Source organism: Microtus oregoni, unplaced genomic scaffold, assembly GCF_018167655.1.
Source record: "Microtus oregoni isolate MIOR12 unplaced genomic scaffold, Mior012 000042F_ref0000377, whole genome shotgun sequence".
Lineage (NCBI taxonomy): Eukaryota > Metazoa > Chordata > Mammalia > Rodentia > Cricetidae > Microtus > Microtus oregoni.
Window position 1 is genome coordinate 290,531 of NW_024543209.1, and position 16,148 is coordinate 306,678.

A 16,148-nucleotide genomic window follows, 5' to 3' on the forward strand; every position below is an offset into this window, starting at 1 on the left:
TTGTCTCAGTGACCCTGAAAGCATATAATTGTGTAGCAGAACAATACAAATACAAGATGTTTTATGATGCTTTCCTGAACATATTCAAGTTTCTAATTTCTTGTAAATCTTTCATCTGACAAATTTGTGTTCTAATTCCTCAAGGGACTGGATCTGCTTTCCTCTCAGCTTCAGCCCATATTTCCTCCTTGCTAGGATACCCCCCTAAATGCCAATTACATATTTTACTCATTTCTCCTTATCTTGTAGGGCTGAGTAAAGGTTTACCTAGGTCTGGGTAGGCTCAGGCACTATGAAAACAGCCCTATCTACAGTCCTCAGAGAGGGGGCTGAAGGCCATCTTAAAAAGACAATCTGTCTAGCAGTTTACTACTAACTTCACTGGCTTCTGTGATCTCACACTTTAACTACACCTTAGGGAAGACTGCAAGGCTCCCAGGCGGCAAGTCACACAGCACAGAAAAATAACACTCCAGGAACCCTATTTCACCCTTTAAAGACTATGCTGCTCAAGTCATACTCTGCAGACAATACTTCAGGACAAGACAAATGAGGTAAACTGGTAGCCATAGCTGAAGCTGTTCCACACTCCCTTTTTCCTGCTAGTATCTGCACCTGGCAAGTTATCCTCCAGGTCGGAGCCAATCTCAAATTAAGGCACAAACACTTCTAAGATCATCAAGACAGACAACTCCCAGCTCAGCACCCATCAGAATGACCTGGTGGGCTGGGGACTATGGTTCAGCATTTGTCTTACACAGTTTCTAGTCTCATAAGTAAAAAGAAACTGGTTAAATGTTATAAAAACTCAATGCTTGCCTCCACCCTCATTTCAGACTCAGAAGGTCAGGAACTGAGAGCCTCTAACTGGCTTCCGTGGTGCTCACATATTCAGAACCACTATAGCAGGCAAGAAGTCTACACACACCTAACAGCAGATTTACATTTAAAGAGTTTGTCACGGAGGACTGCTGCCTGGCTTTCTTCAGCTGTCAACATTAAACATATTTTACAGTTTCTAAGCCAATTCCCATAATATCATGAACTATACTGAGAAGCCCCATATCTTCAACTAAATCAGGAAGCTGGCTAATTTTCCTGGGTGAGATTTGGGTATTAATGTTCTTACTGAGTTTCTATCTTAAACCAAATTGCCTGAAATTAGGAAATTGCTATCAGGCCGATGTCAATAAAACCAGACTGCTCAAAACATGGGCTACTTTTTGGTCAAGTACCAGATACCATGTCTCTTTGAACATCATTATGTGAATTGCTATCATGTTCATTATTCAGATATCCCTTTTAACATATATTGATATATGATACTATAACACTTAATTATATATCTATATATGCATATCTTCACACACGTTGTGACTTTTAAGCTTTTTTCAATCACCTACTGTTCATCATGAAAAGCTCAACATGGTTTGTTATTTGCTTTCCTTATGACTGCTCATTTCTAGACTAGAAAGGATACAAAGACTTTTTACCCATTTAATTCCTGACGAGGAAATATGTGAAATGCATTTCAAGTGACTTAAAATATGTCAGGAATGTGCTCCTAAGGATTCCCAGAATGAGTTAGACCTTCCACAGCAGGACACACAGGACATCTGGTTTAAGCTGAGCTCATTTACCAGCCTTTCCTTCTTCCAGAACAAGGCAAAGGCTTGCAGAAATTTTCAAGAGAATAAGCACATTCTGGGGGCCACAGAGCCTTCTGCTCTTCCCACTAACCCAAGTTCAGTTCCCTGCTCCATCAGTAGCTCACAACTGCCTGTAGTTACAGTTTCCGAGAATCCAATGCCCTCTTCTGGCTTCCACAGGCACCTGCACACATGTGACAAACTAAAAGACACAAGACAGGCTGGCAGGCAGGTACACACGTGCACACACACGAAGATAAATATAAACCTTTTCTTAAAAGTAAGCACACAGAACAAGAAGCAGGAGTAGGCCAACTATCTTCGCAAGGTAGCTGGAGGACAAAAAGCATATGAACATGAAGGGACAACACATGTCAAGCAAAGGAGTTCAGTCCAGAATGCAACCATGAAGAAGTTACTGACTTATGATTCATAAAAAAAAAAAAATGGTACTCAAGCCAGCTGCAGTGGCACATACCTTCAATCCCAGCACTTAGAAGGGCAAGGCAGGCAGATAGTTATGAGTTCAAGGCCAGCCTGGTCTACGTATTAACTTCCAAGTCAGGTAGGGCTGCATAGTGTGACCTTTTCTAAGAGAAAGAAAGAGAGATAGAGATAGATAGATAGATAGATAGATAGATGGATGGAGGGGGAGAGAGAAGGGAGAGATGGATGGAAGGAGGGAGGGAGGGAGGGAGGAAAGAGGGAGAGAGAGAGAAGAAAGAAAAGAAAAGGGAGGAAGGAAGGAAGAAAAGAAAAAAGATGAAAGTTAGGGCAGTGAAATAGCTCCATGAGTAAAGAAAGATGCTTGCTGCACAGGCCTGGTGACTGAGTTTGGTCCCAGGAACGATATAAATGCTGAAACAGAGAACTGACTCCATAAAGTTGTCCTCTCATCTCCACATGCACAATATGGGACAAGTGCCTGTCCTGCTCACCACTTCACTCATATGTACAGACTCTGAATAATAATTTTTTAAAAGATGAAGTCAAAGCTGGGCAGTGATGATGCACACCTTTAATCCTAGCACTTGGGAGGCAGAGGCAGGTGAACCTCTGAGTTCAAGACCAGCCTGGTCTACAGAGTAAGTTCCAGGACAGCCAGGGCTACCCAGAGAAACCCTACCTCAAAAAAATCATAAAATAAAAATGAATAAATAAAAGATTAAGTCAAAATGAAATGGAAAGACCACTTTTCAGTGTTGAAAGAAATGAATAGTCAACTAAAAATTTTATACCCAGCCAAACATTCTTTCCGATGTAAAGAAGCAATCTACACACTTTCAGGCTGAAACAAAGCCTGCAAGAAATTTTTGCTGGTAGATCTGATCTGAAAGAAATCGGCTTCTAGGGGATAACAACCAAACATAACAAAATAAAATATAGTAACATGAAACAAAAACTTCACATTGAGACTGGACAAGGCAACCCAACAGGAAGAAAAGAGAGCCAAGAGCAGGCACAAGAATCAGAGACCCACTCTTTCGCACGCTCAGGAGTCCCATAAGCTTCTGTAAGGCAAAGGACACAGTCAATAAGACAAAATGGCAGCCTACTGAATGGGGAAAATCTTCACCAACCCCACATCAGACAGAGGACTGATCTACAAAATATATAAAGAACTCAGCAATAATCCAATTAAAAATGGGGTACAGATCTAAACAGAGAATTCTCAACAGAAGACTCTCAAATGGTTGAAAGACACTAAAGGAACTGCTTAACATCCTTAGCCATCAGGAAAACAAAAGTCAAAATGACTCTTAGAAACCGTCTTACACCAGTCAGATTGACTAAGATCAAAAACACCAATGACAGCTTATGCTTGAGAGGATGTGGAGTAAGAGGGACACACCTCCATTGCTGTGGGAGTGCAAACTTGAACAGCTACTTTAGACATCAGTATGGTGGTTTCTCAGAAAACTGGGAATCAACCTACCTCAGGACCCAGCAATACCACTCTTGGGCATATACCCAAAAGATGCTCAATCACACCACATGGACATTTGCTCAATTATGTTCATAGCAGCATTATTTATAGTGGCCAGAACATGGAAACAGATGCCCTTCAACCGAAGAATGGATAAAGAAATTGTGATACATTTACATAATGGAGTACAACTCAGCTGTAAAAAAACAAAACAAAACAATAACATCTTGAAATTTGGATGCAAATGGATGGAACTAGGAGAAAAAAAAACATTTTGAGTGAGATAACCCAGACCCAGAAAGACAAACACGGTATGTACTCACTCTAAGTGGATATTAGATGTAAAGCAAAGGATAACCAGCCTATAGTCCACAACCCCAGAAAAGCTAGGTAACAAGGAGAACCCTAAAGAGAAACATACCTAGATCCCCCTGGGAAGGGGAAATAGACAAGATATCCTGAGAAAATTAGGAATGTAGGGGTGGGGGGAGAAGAGAGAGCAGATGGGAGGAGGAACGGAGAAAGAGAGGAGAAAAGAGAACATGAGGGAATGGGATGGTCAAGATGGGGGAAGGACAGAGAGGGAGAGCAAGGAAAGAGATATCTTGATTGAGGGAGCCACAATGGGGCTAGCAAGAAATCTGGCACTAGGGAAATTCCCAGGAATCCACAAAGATGACCCCAGCTAAGACCCTAAGCAATAGTGGAGAGAGTGCCCAAACTGGCCTTGCCCTGTAGTCAGACTGATGACTACCTTACCATCATAGAACCTTTCTCCAGCAACTGATGGAAGCAGATGCAGAGACCCACAGAAAAGCCCAAAGATCAGTCGAAGAAAGGGAGGAGCAATAATATGAGCAAAGGAGTCAAGATCATGATGGGGATACCCAGTGAAACAGCTTACCTGAGCTAGTAGGAACAGCAGGATAACCAGCACTGGATCAAACTAGGCCCTCTGAATGTGGGTGACAGTTACATGGCTGGGGTAGACTGTGCAGCCACTGGCAGTGGGACCAGGATTTATCCCTACTGCTTGAAACTGGCTTTTTGAAGTCTATTCTCTTTGGAGGGATACCTTGCTTAGCCTAGATATAGGGGGGAGGGCACTGGTCCTGCCTCAAAGTATGCTAGACTTTGTTGATTCTCCATAGGAAGCCTTACCCTCTCTGAGGAGTGGATGTGGGGGGTGGGAGGAGGAGTATGGAGAAGATGGAGGGAGTGGGAACTGGGATTGGTCTGTAAAATGAGAAAAGATTGTGTTTTAAAAAATAATTTAAAAACTTTTTTTAAAAGTATTGCATGCAATACTCACAGAATACAAGTAAGTTACATTTTTAATCAGACTGATACATAATGACCTGGAAATTTGGTTGTAACAAGTTAAAAGGTAAAATCAAGTTGCAGTATAATGATTTTTTACATCAGGAACATTTAGACAAGTATTTTGTAGTATACTCCATATAGGGGAGGAGAAAAATAAGTCATGATATACCACTAAACATTAGCATGGTAAAAATGAAAAACAAACAAACAAACAAAAGGTCCTGGGCTGTCGACATGGCTTGGCAGACAGAAGCACATGCTGCATAAGCCTGACAACACATCCAATCAGAACTGACGTGTGGAAGGAGACGGACTTCTAGTTGTCCTCTGCCTCTGCATACATGCCATGGTGTGCACATGTGCACACAGTATAATGACAATTTAAAAGTTAAAGTGTACAAATCAGCCCAGCAATAACTCCATCAAACGCTGGCAAATATTGAGAGTAATTGGAACACTCCTTTACTGATGGTGAAATAAAATGAAGAGCGTTCAGCAGTGCCTAACAGAGCTGTGCATGGTCCAGAAACCCTGTTCCCAGCTGATGTGAAAACTCCATCAGCACCTGCCCTGGAGCCGTCACAGCAGCACTGCCTACGACGACGCAAAGCCAGGGCAGCCACGATGTCACTGCTTATGTCACTGCCTACGACGACGCAAAGCCAGGGCAGCCACGATGTCACTGCTTATGTCACTGCCTATGATGACGCAAAGCCAGGACAGCCGCGATGTCACTGCTTATGTCATTGCCTATGACAACGCAAAGCCAGGGCAGCCGTGATGTCACATCGTACTAGGAATGCTGTTCTGTGACCAAAATGAAAGAGCTGCTCATTTGAGCAATATGGGTAGATCCTACAAGAGAGCTGTCTCTCATCTCTACATGTGTTCTGGGATTGTGCTAGTGGAAACTCTAGTCTGAGGAGGCTATGAATACATTTATAGACTTTCTGGAAAAGACAAAAACTACGTGGACAGAAAAGTAGACAGTTTCTGCCAGAGTTTTCAGGACAGAAGCTGAATTACAACACAGGATTATTTTCAGGACCAGGAAACTATTTTGTCTCTTATAAATCTGTGTCATCTACTTATCAAGAACTATGGATTGTCAAAACACAAAGAATATCTACTAATGGTTTTTAAAATCCAAGATTTTTAAGAATTCAACCAAGAAGGGGATGGGTTGCAGCACAGACCTCATGCTACAACAAAGAATTTCCTGCAGTGCTAAAGTAGGACAGAGCCTCAGCAAGGAGACGGTGAGAAAGTCACAAATCCTCTGGAAACGAACGGAAACTGTGAGAGGAAAAGAACTGGCCACACACATGAGGTTGTGCTCCTTATGGAGGTCAAGTTAGCAGTCATAATATGGTTCATGTACACCGAGATAGGAAATATCGGTGAAGAGATGTAGCAGCAACAGAGACTATGGACTAGGAAGTTCCAAGTAAACAGGAAGAAGTGGACTATGTCGGCATTAGTCTGGCCCACTGTGGGGAATTCCTGGTAAGCTTAATAGAACAGTCCCACCTTACTGTAAGGACGTGTCTCAAGGCTCCTCGTGAATGCCTGAAACCATGCACAGTAACAACTACAGATACCCACTGCTCTTTTTAATACATACACATTTACTATAGACTACTGTAAAAAAAATAGGCAGAATAAAAGATTAGCAATAGCTAATAAAATATAATTTAACGATATGCTGCTAAGTATATTAAGTTAGTTAAGTGGCTGTCTCAAAATGTCTTCTTATATTCAATCTACTATGTGAGATGATACAATGCCTACATGATTGAATGAAGTGAGGTGAAGGACACAGGAACTGTGGTACAGTCATTAGACTGCTACACAAAGTAGGCAAGTATTGCTATATAAGTGAACACAAGCATTGTGACAGCCTATGAATAGTGACTAATGAGTGGGTAGCATTCACAGCATGGGTACACTGGACAAAGGGATGACTCATGTCCAGGGCAGGAGAGAGTGGAAGGGTGCAAGACTGCTTATCACTCAGAATGGCATGCAATTTAAAGCTTACAAATATTTTATTTCTGGAATTTTCCACTTCATATTTTCAAACTATGGTTAACTAGATAACTGAAGGCATGGAAAGCAAGACCACAAATAAGAGGCGATCAGTACTATACAGGCATCTACATTTATACAAGTTAGTACGTATACATGTATTTTATAACTCTGCAGACAGTTACCTGAAAGCACTGAAACTGTGATGAGCACATCAGAGCAAACCTGGTTCCTAATACCATTCTCCAACAAAGGGACCCTTGTTGAGATGACTCGTTTTAGGGCTAGAGCAGAGGATGATCCCAGATCATCTTGTAGTGCTACAAAGAAGAGAAGGGCTCAAAACTCTAGCAGGCAAGAATGTCAAAGGAACGGAGGCCCAATGAGAGCACTCTTGATGGCTGGGCTGCACAGGCCGGGGACAGAATACAGTGCAACACCGCCATCCCTGGACAGCAGCCGCAACCCCTCACACACGGGAATGCAGGCAGGCCACTCTGCACTGTTTCAACTTTAGATAACATAAAATTATGTCATTGTGCAGGCATATTCTTCCAAAGTATGAGAACAGCACATACACAACCACAGATCAAAAGGGGCATACACAAACTAGTACATGTTCAGAGAGAAAAGACCACGATACAGGCACACATAAACCAATTCAATCTTATAAATACTTGATAAATCTTATATCACAAAATCTTATATCACATGATTTTCACCACAAAAATCATGAGTGGAAGTCAGAAGACGAACTCAAGTAAAGTTCCTTGCCTTCTACCTTGTTTGAGACAGTCTTTTGTTTACTGCTAAATTATGCCAGATTAGCCGATCTGTGAGCTACCATGATTTGCTTGTCTCCACCTCCCCTCCTGCTGTAGGAGCACCAAGATTACTAAAGTCCTTTACCTATAAAGTGTTGGGGAATACAATTTTAAGATGTGAGATTTTTGTTTATGCTGCATTTGTTTGACTCTGTAAAGCTGTGATTCTTTGCCTTAAAACACCTGATGGTCTAATAAAGCGCTGAATGACCAAAAGCAAAGCAGGAGCAAGGATGGTAGGGCTGGCAGCTAGAGAGGATAAACAGAAGGAGAAATCTAAAGAAAGAGGAGAAGGGAACAAGGAGAGGAGAACATTAGAGGCCAGCCAGCCACGGAGTAAGAGTGAAAGTAAGATACACAGAAGTAAGAAAAGGAAAAACACAGAAGCAAAAGGTAGACGGGCTAATTTAAGTTAAGAAAAACTGGCTAGAAACAAGCCAAGCTAAGGCTGGGAGACTTTAAGAAAGAATAAGACTCCGAAGGAGTGATTTATTTGGGAGCTGGGTGGTACCCCCCCAAAAAAGTCAAAAGAATAAAAAAATCTTACAACAATAAAGCCATCTCCTCAATCTTTCATCTTAATTCACACAATTGAAGATTATTTTATCCTGCAATTTGATATCACCTAGAAAAGTTAATTTTCTAAAAGTAAACGTTTAGAAGTCTAAATTTTAATATAGAGAAAAATAGTTCAATTTTATTTTTGTGTTCATTAACTTGAGGAGTTTATCTGTCAAGAAGGTCTACACGATTTAATAATAATCACTAAGAATACAGAAATGGGAGGTATGGGCTAAAAGTAGAATTATCCTTCATATGTTTATACCAATTTAAATCATTATGGGCATTACCCTTTGAAATTCCACAAATTGTAAGTAGCATTCTGCTTTCCATAGTTTGAATCCCATAATCATTTGCATCAGATAAGAGAGAAGGCTCTAAATGAGAATACTTTTCCCATGTGCATCAGGAACGAGCACGGAAAGCACAGAAGCAAGACCCTCCCCTGAGGCCCTTGGCGTCTGTTTTTAAAAAGCTTCTGCACACAGGAAAGCAAATACTGAGCTACAGTCGGCGCCTCTGTACAGTCCTTGCCTAGCACAGTCAGGACTAAGATGGTGGCGTGATAGGACTTTTACAAGCTAGACCCTCATGACTGAAACTTACTCAGCTACTGGACAGAAAGACACAGCAGCCACTAATAGTGTTCAATAGGACATAGAGAAGGTAGCATTCAAATAGGCCACTGACTCAAAGAACCAGAAAAAGGAGAAGCATTCAGGAAATGACAACAGTAATGATAAATTATCTAATTAGGAAATCAGCATGTAGGAAACCTCATGTAAGACGAGTTGGGAAAGGTATGTGCTGGTATTTAGTATATGTATTATATTATATTATAGTGCAGAATACTATATTACTAAGGCATACTATTATGCTAAAATATGAAAAATCAATGTACAATAGAAGGTAAACATAAATGTGCACAGGAAAGGGCCTTGTCATGCAGCAGTCCATGCTTTAGCAGCCAGACACAGTCCTCACTTGTGCCCTGCCTGCCTTTTGTCCAGTGAGACCACATCCATGCTGTCTGTACCTCTCTGGCTTTTTCTGTGTGCTGAGGGGCAACAACTGATCCTGAGGTCTGAGCTAACCCTCCTTCCGTGCTACCCCCAGACTGAGGTCACTGAGGACTGAGAACAAGGGCTTGGAGCTGAGCAGCAGCCGGTCTGCAGTAACCATAAACTCGGGCCCAAGACCTGCAATCTGGCCACAGCTGGGGATGGAAACACCTGAGAGCTGCCAAAGCTTGGAAATGGCAGGTAGGGCCATTTTTCTTCATTTGCACTGGCTGTGGGGCTTGGCCCTGCCCTGTGTCACCTCCTAAGTCATGGTACCCAGTCTGGGACTGAACCCTCAAATGCCAAAGACACTATGGAGGATACCTATATAGAAGCAGGCAGGCTCCCCCACCTTTACTCTCCAGAAGGGTGCTGCCTGCTTAAATAATTTAGATGAGGTTCAGACCTGACATCTCAGGGCAGCCGTCAGGACTGCTGTTTTTAACCTGTGAATTTAACTTTTGTGTTTTTTAAGTCACGACTCTGATACAAAAATACTTAATGTTTGAAAAAGCCAGTTCTCCTTTTAAATGTAGATTACTAATTCACACAGATGAAGGAACAACTTATAGCTTGTACCAAGCCTGTTGGTTACTATGGAAATGGGGCAGTCTGACACTACCCCATGCTCAACACCTATGCTTAATAAACCACTCAGGAAATCACACACACACACACACACACACACACACACACACGAGGGGGGAAAAAGCTCCTTTCCTTATGTTTCTACATTTTATACGATATCATTTGTTTAGTTTTATTATTTTGTTAAGATGATTGAAATAATTTATTAAAGTTAGTTTAGTCCCCTTTCTTCAGAAGCTCATGATGGCCTGGATATCTGTAGATATTCAAAGACCATCCATTAGATAGGTTAAAATATTTAGTGGCTGGGAGTATGGCTCACTGACAGAGTACTTGTCTAACAACCCCAGGCCCTGGATTTGGTTCTTAGCGTGGAAGTGTGGTTGAAGAAAATAATAATATATTCTACGTATACACATCCAATTCGCATAATGAGAGTGGTAGATTAAAAACTGCAAGAAATCAATGTTTTAGAGTGTGCTCTTGTACTAGGCCCACTAGGCCAGGCCCAGCCCAAATGGTTAGGTTACAAAAAAAAAAAAAAAAAAAAAAAAAAAAAAAAAAAAAACTTGTAAAGAACCAGTCTTCCAAACAGGAGGTTAACAGCAGCCAATCAGAAGGCATTTGGTTTGTCTGAAATGACATACACAGAAAATCCCACCTTAAATCTGCAACTACCTCTAACGACCAATCTGGGTTCCACTCCTTGCTTTTCTTTTTCTACTTATAAAGCCCACCTCTTCCTAGCTTTAGCTATAGGAGCACCTTTTAAATAAACAGGATGCTTCCATTTCAAGAATGTCTAGAACACTCCGGTGCTGACTACACTTCTAAGTCTTCCTTCAGGGATACTGCCAACAGACTCGCGCTGTCCTGGAACTAGAAAAGTGGAAATGGAACAAAAATTAGTGAAAGAAAAACAGCAGAGGCTTTTGGTCCTGGGTCAGCAGTTTAGGCTTCTGAATTTGTCCTGTGCAGTAACTTATTAACAGGATTCTTCTAGTCCCAGTTCTAGCAACAAAACACTGGAGTCATGTGAGCAAAGAACATACTTATTTACCATGTATCATCAGACTAAAAATATGTCACAAAACATAATACACAGGCTGGCAAGATGGCGCAGTGGTATAAGAGTGGTTGTCCCTGAAGCCCGCTAATCTAAGTTCCACCCCTGGATCCCAGCAGGGAAGGAGAGAAACAACTCCTAGACGCTGTTTTCTAATCTCACACGTGCACCATGACGTGTGGACCCACACTTCTACATACACACCACAATAACAATAACACAGTTTAATATAATACATATAATACAGAGTATGTTCTCAAGTCTACATATAACACAGATGAAAGAGTGGCTCAGGTGGTAGTAGTACTCAGGATGCACTTGGGAGGCAAAGGTAGGGGGATTTCTATGAGTTCCAGGCCAGCCTGGTCTACAGAAGGAGTTCCAGAACAGCCAGAGCTACACAGAGAAACCTGTCTCAAAAAACAAAAACAAAAAAACAAAACAAAACAAAAAAGAGTGGACAAATACATACCAAAAGATTAAGAATGGGTTATAGATTTTTATGCTCTTTTCTGATTACTGATGTTTTCTAAGTTTAACTATATTTTATCTTTGAAGAAAAACATCTTATTTACAAAATATGATTATATTATACTTCATACTTCTTAGGAAGCAGTATTGGAAACAAAATAAAATACAGAGCCACAACACAATTTTTTTTAAAAAAAAACAGGCAATTAATCCCTAAAATCTCTAGAACCAGGTATTAAAAATAAATATAAATAAATAAATAAAACTACCAAGGGCTGGCTTTGCAAAGCTATGAATTGAAATGCAAATTGTTTCCACAAGCAGACAACATCAGAGTCCTTCTTAAATACACAGGAATTTACTATGGAATTCTGTAGTAGGTACACTTACACCATTATCATATCTAGTATGCAGTAAGTACTCAAAATTTCTTGATGAAAGAATGTTCTGAATTTATATATATGTGAGGCAAGTTGGTTGATGGGGATAATGTCCTAATCACAAGGTGGAACAGGTGTGCGCAGAACAATGTTACTTGAACTATAATTAACAGAAATAACTCAGACATTAAAAGATGACATCATTTCCTCCCTGTGATTGTGGGTTTTCTCTTCATCTGTGGTCAGCTCCCCTTGCTATATAAACATTATAGCATTCAGACGGGAAGGCTGGTCTAGAGACTCATGCTTACCCATTTTCAGAAAAATCCAAACCAGAGACGGTGTTTTGTAGCAGCCAGAACCTGGCTGTGTAGATGTACCACTCAGAAAGTCCTTACCTAACATAACTACCATTTTCTGAGATACCATTCACCTGGGTCACAGTGCTCTGAGTACTTGCACAAAGGGTTTGAAATCAGTCTTTCAAAGAGTAATCTGCACTCCCAAACTCTCTCTAGCACTCTTCACAATAGCCTCCCTCCATACTGCTTCCTTTAGAACTGAGGGGGAGGGGCAGAGAACTTTGGACATGGGGCCAGGTTTGGGTTTGGAAAAAGGGTTGAAATGTGATTTTAAGAGAACAGTGATTTGAAGTTTATCCTCAGAATAATTTTCAATTTGCTTTCCACATTTGGAATTGTGATATTCAAGTTCATCTCTGAGAATTTTCTAAATTTTTTGGACCTGAATAACTTATGTGGTATGAGAGACATCACTAACAAAGATAAAGCAATATAAAGACCATGACGTCGTCTTGTTAGACTCGTGGTCTTATGGGTAAACTGTGGTTTTCAAACTCTTCTTCGTAGGGTCTGTGATTCACAGTGACTTTACAATAAGCACCTTGAGCCGGTTTTTTGTTTGTTTTTTGCTGTTTGTTTTTAAAAATATATTGAGTAGCACTCAAGGGAGATCATGTAAAAAGTGAGAAAGCAAATTCAAATTGTCAGGATTTTCTTCAAAAGGAGAGCTATTCAACAGTGCTCTACCATAACCCTTGGATTTCACCAATGAAGGATTTTCTTCTGAAGAAACCCATCCTCTTGAAGAGAAAACAGAAGCAGTGCTTGAGATGGGAAATTTGAGTCTCCAGAACACAACCCTGTGAAAGCATTGGGATCGGGTGAGTAATTAGTTATTGCTAAAATGGACTATGGGTTACCAAGCAGGAATCGTCTATGAGATTTCAGGCAAATTCCATGCTGGTCTTAGGTTTTCAGCAATGCCTGGGTATCCATGCTTTTTAAAAGGTCACAGGTACTTGGCTACAGCCTCACAGGGGATCTAGAAACCACATGATTCTGGATGAGCGGTTTGGGGACATACATTCGTGTTTAAATCCCATTTCTTTTAGTTACTAGCTCGGATTGTGGCAAGTCACCCAAGCCTTCCATTCTCTAAGAGAAAAACGAAAATAAAAAACTAGAATGACTTTGTTGTTAAAGATTGCGCTGAGTGCAGGGTGGGGGTGAGGAGTGGGTATACGTGGATGTCTACATGGACACAAAATTCTAAAATGCCCACGACAATGGCTTCTCAGGTTCTTTCAGCTCTAAGTCAATAAATGATAGTTCGCGATCATTAGCATAGACAGCACTTGCGGAATATTTGATCAGCTATGTCCCTAAAGTACTGTTTCTCAATCCCCCCAGCCTACCCCCGGGGCCTTTCTTTATTATATTTTCTTTTCTATTAAAATTTAATACCACAGGTGCTGTGTATCTATGCTGTGGTCCTCTGAAAGCCCACAAACCCTGGGTTATATAAGATTTCACACACACACACACACACACACACACACACACACCACACACACGAACAGGGGCATCATTATCAATGTTGAGAATGCACGTCAGAGAGAAAAGTGACTTGGACAAAGTCAAGTGACTCATTTACTAGCAGAATTAGGTCTGAATTAAGGATCACAAAGTGGTCATCTGATACCAGCTTGTGACTGTCTTGCTTGGTGTATTTTTTTTAATGAAAAAATTAGTTACGGATATTTGCTAATCAAGGGATTTTCAACTAAAACACCCAGGCATCCCGCTGCTCACGAGACCTCGGAGCGTCGCCCCTCTGAGCTGGACGGAGGGGCGCCCTGGACCCCGCCCCTCCCCTAGGGATGCGCCTACTACACGCCTCCCTCCATCACCCGCCGCCTTAGGACAACCATCTGGGGGCCGCTCGGCGGGCGCCTAACTGGCTGCAGGTTCCGAACCTCTTGGCGCGCTCGCTCTCCGGCTTCGGAGCCCAGGAGCCGGCCGGTCGGTCTCGCACGTCTAAGGCCGGGCCCGGCCTCCCCGCCGCGCCGCCAGCAGCGGGACAGACTCCCCGCCGGGCGCGCCACACAACGTCTCCCTCCGGCGCGCGCACGGGCCACTCAGCGGCCCGGCATCCGATGACGCCGCGTCGCCGGCGCTGCCTTGCGCGCGCCCGGCCCGCCAGCCAATAGCCGGAGCCACTCTGTGCACGTGACACTCGCCAGCCAATGGCGGCTCGAGGCGGCCCGTGACGCGCGGGATGGCTCCGAGGGGTTTCGAACCGGCCCGCGCGGCTGGGAGGCCCGTCTGGGGCCGTGTGGTCTCGCGGTCCGCCTAGGCCTGTGCGCGGAGGGTCTTAAGAGGGAGCAGCTGCCAGCCTGCAAAATAGGGGCAGCGACTCCCCATAGCGCCATGCAAAGTCGCAGGTGAGGAAGGAGGAACGAGAACAGCCCTGGGGCTTCGCAGACAGAGCCACGTGCTCCGTCGCAGCTCCCAGCGAAGAGCCTGTATTATGCATCTGATGTGTTTAATGTGCAAAATAAATATAGTGGAAGTATTGTCTTGCATAATGACAGTTTAAATATCTGCTCTAGTACTGTACTAATAGGGGAAGTTGAATGAGAGAGAGAGGAGAATTGGCTCTACCCAAGGATCCAAAGGAGTGGATGGAGGTTGGGGTGGGGGGAAGGTGAGGGAAATAAAACACGATGCCTTTAATTTTAATAAAGAAGGACTTTGCTAAAAGCCCACCCAATAACCTAACCATATTAGAGATCTCATATACTCAGACTCAGTATCACGGCCTCGTGTAATTGAGAAATATCTTCGCTGGGCCCTTTACTGTGCTCAAGGAAATCCCATACCCAAAGAGGGAGGGATGAATCTGAATAGGCATCTGGCAGCTTCTGCTCCATCTTTGGTGTCAAACTCTGCAAGAAGTTCTATTAACTCGTACAGCTCAGTAGAAAAAAGTCTTTCCAGCGCAGACCGGTTTGTTGGCAAGTGTTTGCTCCGTGGTGCCCTGTGCTGGGTACATACATACATTTTCCTATTTCATGCCATCACTGGGTTTGTGGAGCACATGACGCTGATGGATGTGAATGGTAATAAACTAGAATGTAGAGGGATTTAGGCGTCCGAAATGACTGGTCTGCTTTGAATTAGTTGTACAGTATTGCAAACACATAAACGTAAGGAATATAATTCTGTATACACAGTTAACAAAGTTCACTCTGTCTAAAGTTAACAAGAATCAACAACGGCAGGCGATAGTGCCACACACCTTTAGTCCCAGCACTTGGGAGGCAGAGACAGGCAGATCCCCATCAGTTCAAGGCCAGCCTGGTCTACAGAGTGAGTTCTAGGACAGCCAGACTACACAGAGAAGCCCTGTCTTGAAAAACAAAACAAAATATCAACAAACAGCATAAGGGAAAAAATGTATCACTTTGTAGCCTAGGAAACAGGTCTTATATAAACATACAATACAAAAAAGATTTTTCACATTAAATTATCAATGCAGTATTTGGAAAAACAAACATTTTTGGTCAAATGGAAAGTGAGAATTGAAATTGACTTGGTGTTTCTTATTACTATCCAAGGTCACAAATATTGCCTATGTTTAGGGTTTTTAAAGAAGAAACAGGGGTGTGGGAGACAGGGAGGGTAAAAGGGGAGAGGGAAGGAAGTAAGTGGAGTGGGAAAATAAGTATAGCTCAATAAAAACAATAAAAAAGAAGCAGGACTAGTTTTATGCTTTAATAAACAATGCCTGTTACATACTTATGATACATTAGAAAATCAACAATTAGCCTTTGAGAAGACCAACAAGTATACAGATAATATGAACATGTAGAGATTATTTGTATATGGGTTGTGTAGACGAGAAGGGATCTATTTGAGAGAGGAAGAAGAGAGACTTGTCGAAGACTTGCTAGGGAACAATAACA

At 42.2% G+C, this 16,148-nt stretch overlaps 1 protein-coding gene across 1 annotated transcript in view; it reads right to left on the reverse strand.

The window, feature by feature from the left end:
* The window catches only part of LOC121433922 (protein tyrosine phosphatase domain-containing protein 1), a 56,615-nt gene extending 42,301 nt beyond the window's left edge, over positions 1–14,314 (reverse strand). The window contains exon 1 of the mRNA XM_041632607.1: positions 14,157–14,314. The gene's annotated coding sequence lies outside the window, so the exon portion shown is untranslated. The remainder of the gene's footprint in view (positions 1–14,156) is intronic.
* Positions 14,315–16,148: the final 1,834 nt, after the last annotated feature.